Below are 9,739 nucleotides of genomic sequence, written 5' to 3' on the forward strand. Positions count from 1 at the left end.
AGTCAGGTAGACTGGCGTCGTTGCACATGGCTGGGCATGCATGTATATATAAATCTAGATGTCACTGTGAGAAATGAACGTAGCAACTAGCTCCTTTTTTCTTTTGATTACGTAACTAAATATTACGAGTTGGCTGTTGAGAGTAATTAGACATGTATGCACGTGATCCGCCCATTCTCCACGCGCATGCAGATATCGCCCAACGGAACAGTAAAGTCGTGACGTTATCTAGCGGCTACAAAGTAAGACAAAAATTTTCCTGCTCTTTTTTTCATCTTCTATACTTTTCTGCTTGCCAAACGTAGAATGGTGTTGTTCCAGAAGGGTAGAAAAATGCGAGTGAATGTAGAAGAAGCTCTACCAGACATAGTCGTTGTGTCGACGAAATTAGGAGAAAGGACGTTGCGTGGCGTCCTTCTCGACTCTACACTAAGGTAAAGCGTTCGTTTCTTGTCGATCTAAATTTACTACAGTACTGGCGTCCTGCAACTCTCTGCATGTTTCCACGGTGAGGTATAGACTAATTGGCAGGAAGCGCACAGAAGACGACTTCCAAATCAGTAACATACTGTCAATACACATGCATATAATAAGATATGATGCACATAGAATACCTTAATTAATACGGATACATATACATAGTGCAGTACTCGATACAAAAATCTGAGTCATAGTGATCAACGCACGTGACTCGTTTCACTCATCCTTGCATGCAGGTCTGATGCCACTAAGACGAGCAACTGCAACTGTAGTAATCGAACTTAGATAAGCTGCTTTTACATTGCAACAAAATCGACCGAGCTGCAGCATGCAACAAGATCAACAACGGGAAGTTGCATGTGCATGTCTATTTTGATCTAGAAAAGCAAGTCCTACGCTTAGCATATGAGTCACTTGTCTTAAAATGTTGCCTTACAAAAGGAATGCTATTTGCTATGGAAGGGATTGATACGAAGCCTTCGATCCTGTTGACCACAAACACTAATGTTAAGAATTAAGTAAATATTTCAACTATTGGTTGTTATTTACAAATAGTCTAGTCTAATTTTTACTAATTTAATCGAATAGTTACTAAATATCTAAAGTGCTCCAATGGTCAAATGCAACATTTGAGCAACATCGGCCAAGTACGTTGCTCCTTCGTTTGGCACCTCTTTAATTTTTAAGTTTTTGATACAAAGTGCCAAACTCTACTATCCGTATTACAGTTATAATATTAATTTTGTTATAACAATTATCTAAAACCATGCAATAATGTTGTGCATACATTTTAGCAAGAATAGCATTGTTACTGCTCATGCTATCTAATAAATCAAATTTGAATAATTTATTTTAATTCACAATATCAACTAAAAATGATTATTTGCCAAATTTACTTTTACAGCTTCAGCCTAATTTTTTTCGTCTGCATGTGTTGCGTGAGAGCGTTTGACACCAATACCATTCCTTCATTTCCTTACACTTATAATGCATCAACTTTTCAATGATGCTAATAATACAATTTTACATACAGACAACCTTAATTTGTTACTGCTGTATTTCCTTTTTTCTGACCGCTACACGATTCCGACAAACGCATACATACTATTAATGATTTAGCTCTTAGTGTAGCGGTAGCCGGAAAGGTTTTGAGTTGTATGAACTGCGTTCTAGCTAGACAGGATGCGTTTGAGAGTCTTCGAATAAGACCATTGGCAGAGTATCAAGAATAAACGTACAGCTTCTTCGCATTCCAAAACACGAACTGACATTCGTGAGTGTCTGCTAGCTTGCATGTCATCCTCTATGTAGATACACACCCACTCATTACTAGCTCTTTCTCTCCCGCATTTCTACCTGCTTCCCGTATCCTCTCTCTACATAGCTACATGCATTCCCCCTAGTCTTACGAATAGCCTCTTTACATCTTCCGTCGATAGACCAAATTATCACCTCACTTTGTTCTCACGTGATCTCAAAGCGAACCCAGCAATATCAGTCCGAGTTGTCGATGACGCCACGTTGTCGAGAGTTACAGTGAGTCACCTTTCCTTCTCCTTTTCGCCTAATCTTCAGCTTTCTTTACATCAGGTTTCGCTAAGGTTACGTTTCGAAAAAGTACTCGATTGCCCGTCATTGTGGAAGAGGCTACGGCAGACATAGTCGTCGTCTCGATCAAGACAGAAGGAAGAACTTTGGAAGTTCTCCTAAATTCAATATTCAGGTTCATCACTTTGTCGACTTGTTTACTATAGAGTACTAGTTAATAATTAATGATTCATGCAGTACGTGTCGCTAGCTAGCGAGCAGATAGTAAACGACGCAGTCATGCATATATAAATTGCAGCTACAGACAATCTAGGGAATCGCTTTGGTGAAAGTGACAAAGACCTATCAAACGCCTATTCTCTCGATTACTTACACCAATATTAAATATTACAAGGAAACTAGTAGCAAGTATCCTTGCAAGTTTTCGACATGTCTACGTAATTACCTCATTTCTGAGAGAGCTGTACGCGTCGTATATCATCTAGAATCATTAACGAGTTCTAGTGGATTGTTTTACTCTATCACTTTTTGTTTCTAATAACTTGATATGTGATGATATGACGTCATTGTCAAGGCCGTGACATTCAATTGCAATATTCGTAATAACATCATCATTGAAGTAATATACAGTATTGATGTAATATACAGTATTGATGTAATATACAGTATTGATGTAATATACAGTATTGATGTAATATACAGTATTGATGTGATATATAGTATTGATTTAACATACAGTACTGATGTAATTAATATACAGTATTGAAGTAATAACCAGTATTGATGTAATATACAATATTGATGTAATATACAGTATTGATGTAATATACAGTATTCATGTATTCTACTATATAAAGCTCAAATTGTCTGTCTGTCTGTCTCTGTGTGTGTGTGTGTTCGCGTTTGGGGGCGACGTCTTTTGTCCGGTTGCAACCGAAATCGGCACGCACACTCGGCACGCACAGGGCAAGGTTTGCGTAAAAAAATAAAAAAATAATGCACCGGGTCCCCTCTCGAGGGATCGACCCCCGCGTAAAATTTCTCGACGACGCAAACGCTACACATTCCCGTTCATTCGAATACACGCCCACACTACACCCGTGTAGAACGTATGCACCGTCGTCCTTCGCAAAGCTTTGAGCGATCGAATATCTCTTGGCGACGAGACTTACTCTCTATCGCTTTCGTTTCTCTCCAAATTCTGATTACATTTGCACCGAACCCAACCTACACGTTTTCTGCAGCAAGCGCTACACGGGGAGTGTGTCGATTTCTATCGAAACAAGCGCGAAGAGCAATATTCGAATTCATTCAGAATATCCGGGACCTCGCAACAAAGGTGCACGTGACGTGTACACAGACCTATCTCTACACTACAGTATCTTGCCCGTACGAAGGACGCGCCATGGATCCTAGTGTACAATATTAATGTAATATACAGTATTGACGTAATATACAAAATTGATGTAATGTACAGTATTGATGTAATATACAGTATTGATGTAATAGACAGTATAGATGTAACAAACAGTATTGATGTAATATACAGTATTGATGTATTATACAGTATTGATGTAACATACAATATTGATGTAAAATACAACATTCATGTAATATACAGTATTGATGTAATATACAGTAATAGACAGTATTGATGTAACAAACAGTATTGATGTATATACAGTATTGATGTATTATACAGTATTGATGTAACATACAGTATTGATGTAACATACAATATTGATGTAAAATACAACATTGATGTAATATACAGCATAGATGTAATATACAGTATTGATGTAATATACAGTATTGATGTCGCATAATCAATAGCGCTTTTGTTTACTTCCTGTGGATTGTGCACATGTTAGTATAAAAACCAGAATGTGTGTTTAAGATTGCCAAATTCCAACCCAAAATACTGTCATATCTACTTGTTGTATATTATAGCAATTGTCTAACACCTATATGTTCATATACTAGAGTAACTCTAGATAGGATTGTTCATAATGGTTTGTTAACTGTATTGAACTAAAGCCAAACAACACTTTCCGTCTGAAGGTTGAGCCGAATTGTTTCGTCACTGCATGGGTGTGCTGGGCGATCGCGTCTCTAGAGATAGCACTACCCATCTGCTTGTCCAGATGACATTAGATCTTGATCGTCTTGTCTCTTAGTTTTGCAAACAAAATGACGGATTTTACTCTAATTATTGTCTTTGCTCTGACCTCAACACGCGAACGACAGTATTGAAACAGCAGGCCTAGATGTAGAGGGTCAAAGTGTAGCGGAAATCTCTTCATGAACAGACAAATGAAGAAATCCTTTGCTTTGCCAGGAATTGCCATAGATGGAATGCACTTGAATGTCTTCGAGTAAACCAATTGGCAGAGAAACAAAATAAATGTATAGAGAAACGTCCGTTTTGTAGTCCGATTGCAAAAGAGATTTTGTAACAAAATCCGGCATCAAGCGATATCGTTAGAGAACTCGAGAAAATGGGATAACAAATTTTCGTGCACCTCATTTTAGACATGCACATCCATTCATTCATGCATTCTCACTTTTGCATCTAACCACAACATCTGTTTCTCGTAATCTTTCCCTGTCCTACGCCCTTCACAAATAATCACCTTTCGTGGGGAAGGTAACTTGACGCACAAGCACGTTACGCTCACGTGATCCGCCTTCGACGGAACCGTAGTCATCGGTGACGCACGAGTGAGGCAATCATATCGCTCCTTCTTTCCGCCTATCCTTACGACCATTCTTCCTCCACCACCAGACGTCGTTATGTCTGCTTTTCAAAAGGGAAATCAATTGCCCGTCGTTGTGGAAGAGGCTTCGGCAGACATAGTCGTTGTGTCGATCAAGACAGAAGGAAGAACTTTTCGTGGAGTTCTTCTAAACTCGACATTCAGGTTCACCGTTTTGTCTACACGTAAAGCTCTAGGTAACGTTTCACTGCGAGTTGTTGGCTGTAAGCAGGCGTGGCAGGAAATGAGGCAGGCAGGTAGAGAGGATGGTCGCTAAGGTGTCGCTTCAGTGAAAGTGAGATAAATGTGGAGTAAATTGGAACCACCTATCAAATAGCTAGCAACCCACCTTCGACCAACATTTTTCTCTTCGTTTTGTTTCTAGCGGACTCATCGCCGAGCCTCCTCGCGTCGTTTATCATCTAAAATAATATTATTTGTTAGTCGTGCAACATCTATTGGACTGTTTGTGAGTTTCTGATATGTAACGCTATGACGTCATCGTCATGTCTGATGTCACCTCTACTGGAAACCTATTATTATGGTCCTATATACAGTGTAGATGTCGCTTAGTTAATTCTGATAATAAACTTAACTTTATTCTCTTGATGCAGGACAAGTGAAAGTGAAGAGAAACAAGGTATATTCGAAACGTTATCTTTTCCAAGCAGAGAAATGCAACCGGTAAGAACATCGATGACAAGAACAGACGCTCTCACTCATATCAACTCTTACAAATCGCCTTTCAAAGGCGAAACTGGGGACAAACGAGCGATACACAAAAGGATTTCGTCAAATCTAAAAGAGAAGAGAAGACAACAAAAGGGAGAAAGGAAGAAGAAACTACGCCAATCATCAACTCATCTAGATCAGATGTCAAGCTGTGACGTCGACCAAGAAATATTAGACTAAAACAAACGACGACAATCAGTCGGTCACGATGGAGTCAATGCAAAAGCGACAAAACAAAATAACATGGCGTCAAACTCTGGCCTAGATTGCAGCCGTGTTGATGGCCTGCATCCAATGAATGGCGAAACGGTCGACGGTTGCATTGCGACTGGCAGCGAAATGGTGAACGCAACGAAAACAATAGCATCATTTGCGTATCCCCTTTCTCATTCCAATTGCTATCGGTCGCAATCCGATTCGAACGAGAGACAAGTTTCTATGTACACTATGATACAACCGACTCCATCAATACCACCATTCGCTTACCCATATTAGGGATGTATTACTCCATCACAATCCTCAACCACTTACCAAACTTCATCACATACGGGATATGGAATACCAATCACGAAATGACTACGGAAATCAACCCAGTTTTTCAATATAAAATAATATCACCAGTTGAATATCAGGGAGACAAACAAAATAGTGTCGCTCCACACATTGCCGGAGAGTTTTGTCGCGACGAACATTACCCGCCATCGCCAGACTCTTTGCAACAACTAGACCGTCGATCGTCGATCGACACGCCAACAGACAGCTGCAATTGTTCCGACAAAGAACAACGTCATCAAACAGACGGAGATTTAGAACAATGAATGTCGACTCGTGTGGACGAAAATACAGACGAAAATCAATCATTCATTCCCGATCCGTTAGACGACAAAACAAGCTGTCGTTCACAATCCTTACAACAGGAAGAAAACAAGTCAAACAACAAGAGTGAAACAAAATTTAAACAAAATTGCATTGAAACGAGAAATGTGCATTAACGACGCAGATTGTCATCAAAAGGGACAAAGAAAAACATTTTCACAAGATTGACGCCAAACAAGAGGAAAAGGAAAAAACCAATTGAACAAACGAAACGTTTAGTACGAGCACGAAAAAGTACTGCTGCTACAGAAGAAGACGCGGCTCTGTTTGAAGTTCTCTGGATATCAAAACAAGAACAAAACTTCGACAAGAAACAGACAGTCAAACCATCACCTCGACCTCCAGTCGCAACCGCAAGAAAAAAGCGCGTCTACGGTAATCCGGAATTTTACTACTTGCCTCGTCCTTCTAGCAGTCGCAGCAAGTGCGCCAACGACGACGTCCCTCGATACAAAATCGACGACATCGTGTGGCCAAAACTAGTCAGTCGGTCTTGGTGGCCGGCAAAGGTGCTTTCATTCAGCAAAGACGACGGTCACCGCATGTACGACGTGTCGGTGCAATGGCTGGGCAAGAGCTCAAACTGTACCGACGTGCTGCCGTCGTCTTTGATTTGTCCGTTTTCGAAAAATTTCGACGAGCATTATCTGCCCGACAAGACGAAGAGCACGTACGCTAAGGCGGTTCGAGAGGCCTTACAAAAGTCGGGATTAGAGGCTAATCGATCAACGCCTTAAGATTTGACACGTGACCAGATGAAGACGTCAGGAAGATCTAATATAGATGAGAAACTTCGTTTTAAAGATATATAAATATTTATTGCAAAAACGCAAATATCAAACATTGTATTGTTTATAAAACCAATAAATATAGATTTTTTCATATCCTAAACTTTCAATTCATTGATATGAGCGTTTCTAACGCACTTTACAATCAGTAACTAAAACACCATATCCAGTCCGTCAGCCAACGTCCCGTAGGACCTCGCTTTTATTTTCTAGAGCGCCGGTCCGCACCCCCGCATATAGATCCACGTGCTCCGCCACGACGAAATAGACATTTTATTGCAATACATAAGATTAAGACTCTTCGGCGGTCCCGGAAGACCTGCGCTATATAGTATGACATACGGGTTCGTTGTTCGAACACCTGTGAAGTCAACAGCACGATCTGAGACCTTGTTTGGGGAGATGAAAGTTGCATGGTGAACGACATGCTAAGCCGGAAGTGGCAACTCAACTACGCACTGCAACACCTTTGAGTCGACACACCACTAGACGCCTTTCTCACTAGAAGCTTGTCTGCCGTGCTATCATCGTACGGTGTTGTCAGAAACTAGATTCTTTGAGACGGCCGTGTGCTCATATCTACGAATGGCACCTGTTGTAATCACCTTGCATTACCTCTGATGCTAATGCCAGAATCGGCAGTGACTGTAAATGTAAGGCTAGTGTACACCGTACAACTTGTCAAACTACTTACTAGCGTATTCTACTGTTTAGCTTCTGGCTAATTAGATGTCGATCTGTTTGAAAAGAATTGTGTGGTGTAATACACAACGCATGTCTGTATCACAGCAACAAATTAGACTACTGAACGTGTCTAGTACATTATATATTGACTGTGCAACAATTATTCATCTAATCAATTAATTTAATAACTATCTATCAATAAAAACTGCAGTTACATGCCTCTAGTTAATATTACTGGAAAATTGATCTTATTTGCATATACTTGTAGTACAATTACTCGCTATTCCTCTAGTAAGAGTCTCTTGATGAATTTATGGTCGTGTGATAGTAATATTTGATAAAAATTAATACTACGAGTGATTATTGTTTATATTGGTGACACAAGCAAGAGTTTGGGTTGGTTTGATTCTAAGAGCAGCCACTACTCACTGTTTCAACTCTTCTTTCAATTTTCTGGATCTCTGCGATGGTGCTACATCTAGCACAAGACTGGTAATCTCTTTCAAGATGAACAGTTTTTCCAATTTTTCTCTCCCCCATATTAGATGCATATGCAGAGTAGGTATTATAATGCATGAACAAACAGTTCAGCCTCTACACCTCTTCAACATATATCCCCTTGGCTAGTTATGACTCCTTATATTATCAAAACACTTACAACTATCAGCGAACTCGAAAATCAATTTGATAGAGTTACAGAAGAACAGAACAAGAGAACATTAGGAACTCATATTACAAAGAAGTAAGGGAATACTGTAACTCGTTGAAAACAGCACTCAGCGCAAACAAATCTCAACAGAGTAGCGATATCCCACCTTACAAGACTGCTGAGTCGCAGAACCGTGGTTTCTACTTGACGATTCTTACTCCCATTACTTCACAGTGCGTCAAGTTTGGGGTCAGTAACCTTCCGTGTTTGTAGATGCACAAAAAATTTAGAATGCAGTAAAACGCGATCACATGCCCTCTTTACAATTTACTAGGTTGTTGGTGAAAAACGCCAAGAGACTGCAGTGTGCTCAAAGACTAGCGAGGCGCTGCCACGTGATTAGTCGCAAATACGCCAATCTATCTTCAGTTTTATTGGATAAGACTTAGCCAATATGTTGTCCTTTACGTGTACATCTTCTACAGACAGTGATCCTTGTCCTAGTGTTCTTTCCAGTAGATTTCCAAAAGCAACCACGCCTGAAAAGACAGAAAGCTCCCAGGTATGAAAAAATAAATTCTAGCCTTGCCCCCGTAAAACCAAGCCTTGGCTGACGTACTGTATCTTAGCCAGTCATTCAAAACATCCCTGAAAACCTTGGAGAAAAACTTCAACAACTCTGCATGCATGCATGCAGCTGACATTTCGTAATAAATCTTGAAATCGACGCCATGGAGTTGCACAACACCAACTACTACTGAACAAATTTCAAGAGTAATTTTTGTAATTTTTGGTGTTTAGAGAACAATTTTACGCATGCCCAGACTCAATTAGCTCGCACCAACAAACAACCCTAGTCCATGCTCCAGAAATCCACAGATGCTCAACCTATTCTAAACATCAGTAACCCCACAGCACTACAATACTATTGTGGTAGATCTAAAAAATTATCATCATCACTGATGGAGTTGAAAACGTATACAGTCACGATACATACAAAGTGGTTGGCATTCATGGAAGTCAAACCTCATTGCAATGTCATTCGAGTTCCATGAGTCTAACGGTATGAATGTTTCACACCTAATTAATCCACAACAACAACAAGCGACAAGAAAAACATACAGATAGTAAACGTTAGACGTAGAGTTACCTCCCCAAAATCACTTCAAATATCCACTAGAGACTACGGAAACAACATCACCGCTTGCGTTTGTCGTAAAACTCGA

The sequence above is a fragment of the Corticium candelabrum genome, chromosome 17 (genome assembly GCF_963422355.1).
Source record: "Corticium candelabrum chromosome 17, ooCorCand1.1, whole genome shotgun sequence".
Classification (NCBI taxonomy): domain Eukaryota; kingdom Metazoa; phylum Porifera; class Homoscleromorpha; order Homosclerophorida; family Plakinidae; genus Corticium; species Corticium candelabrum.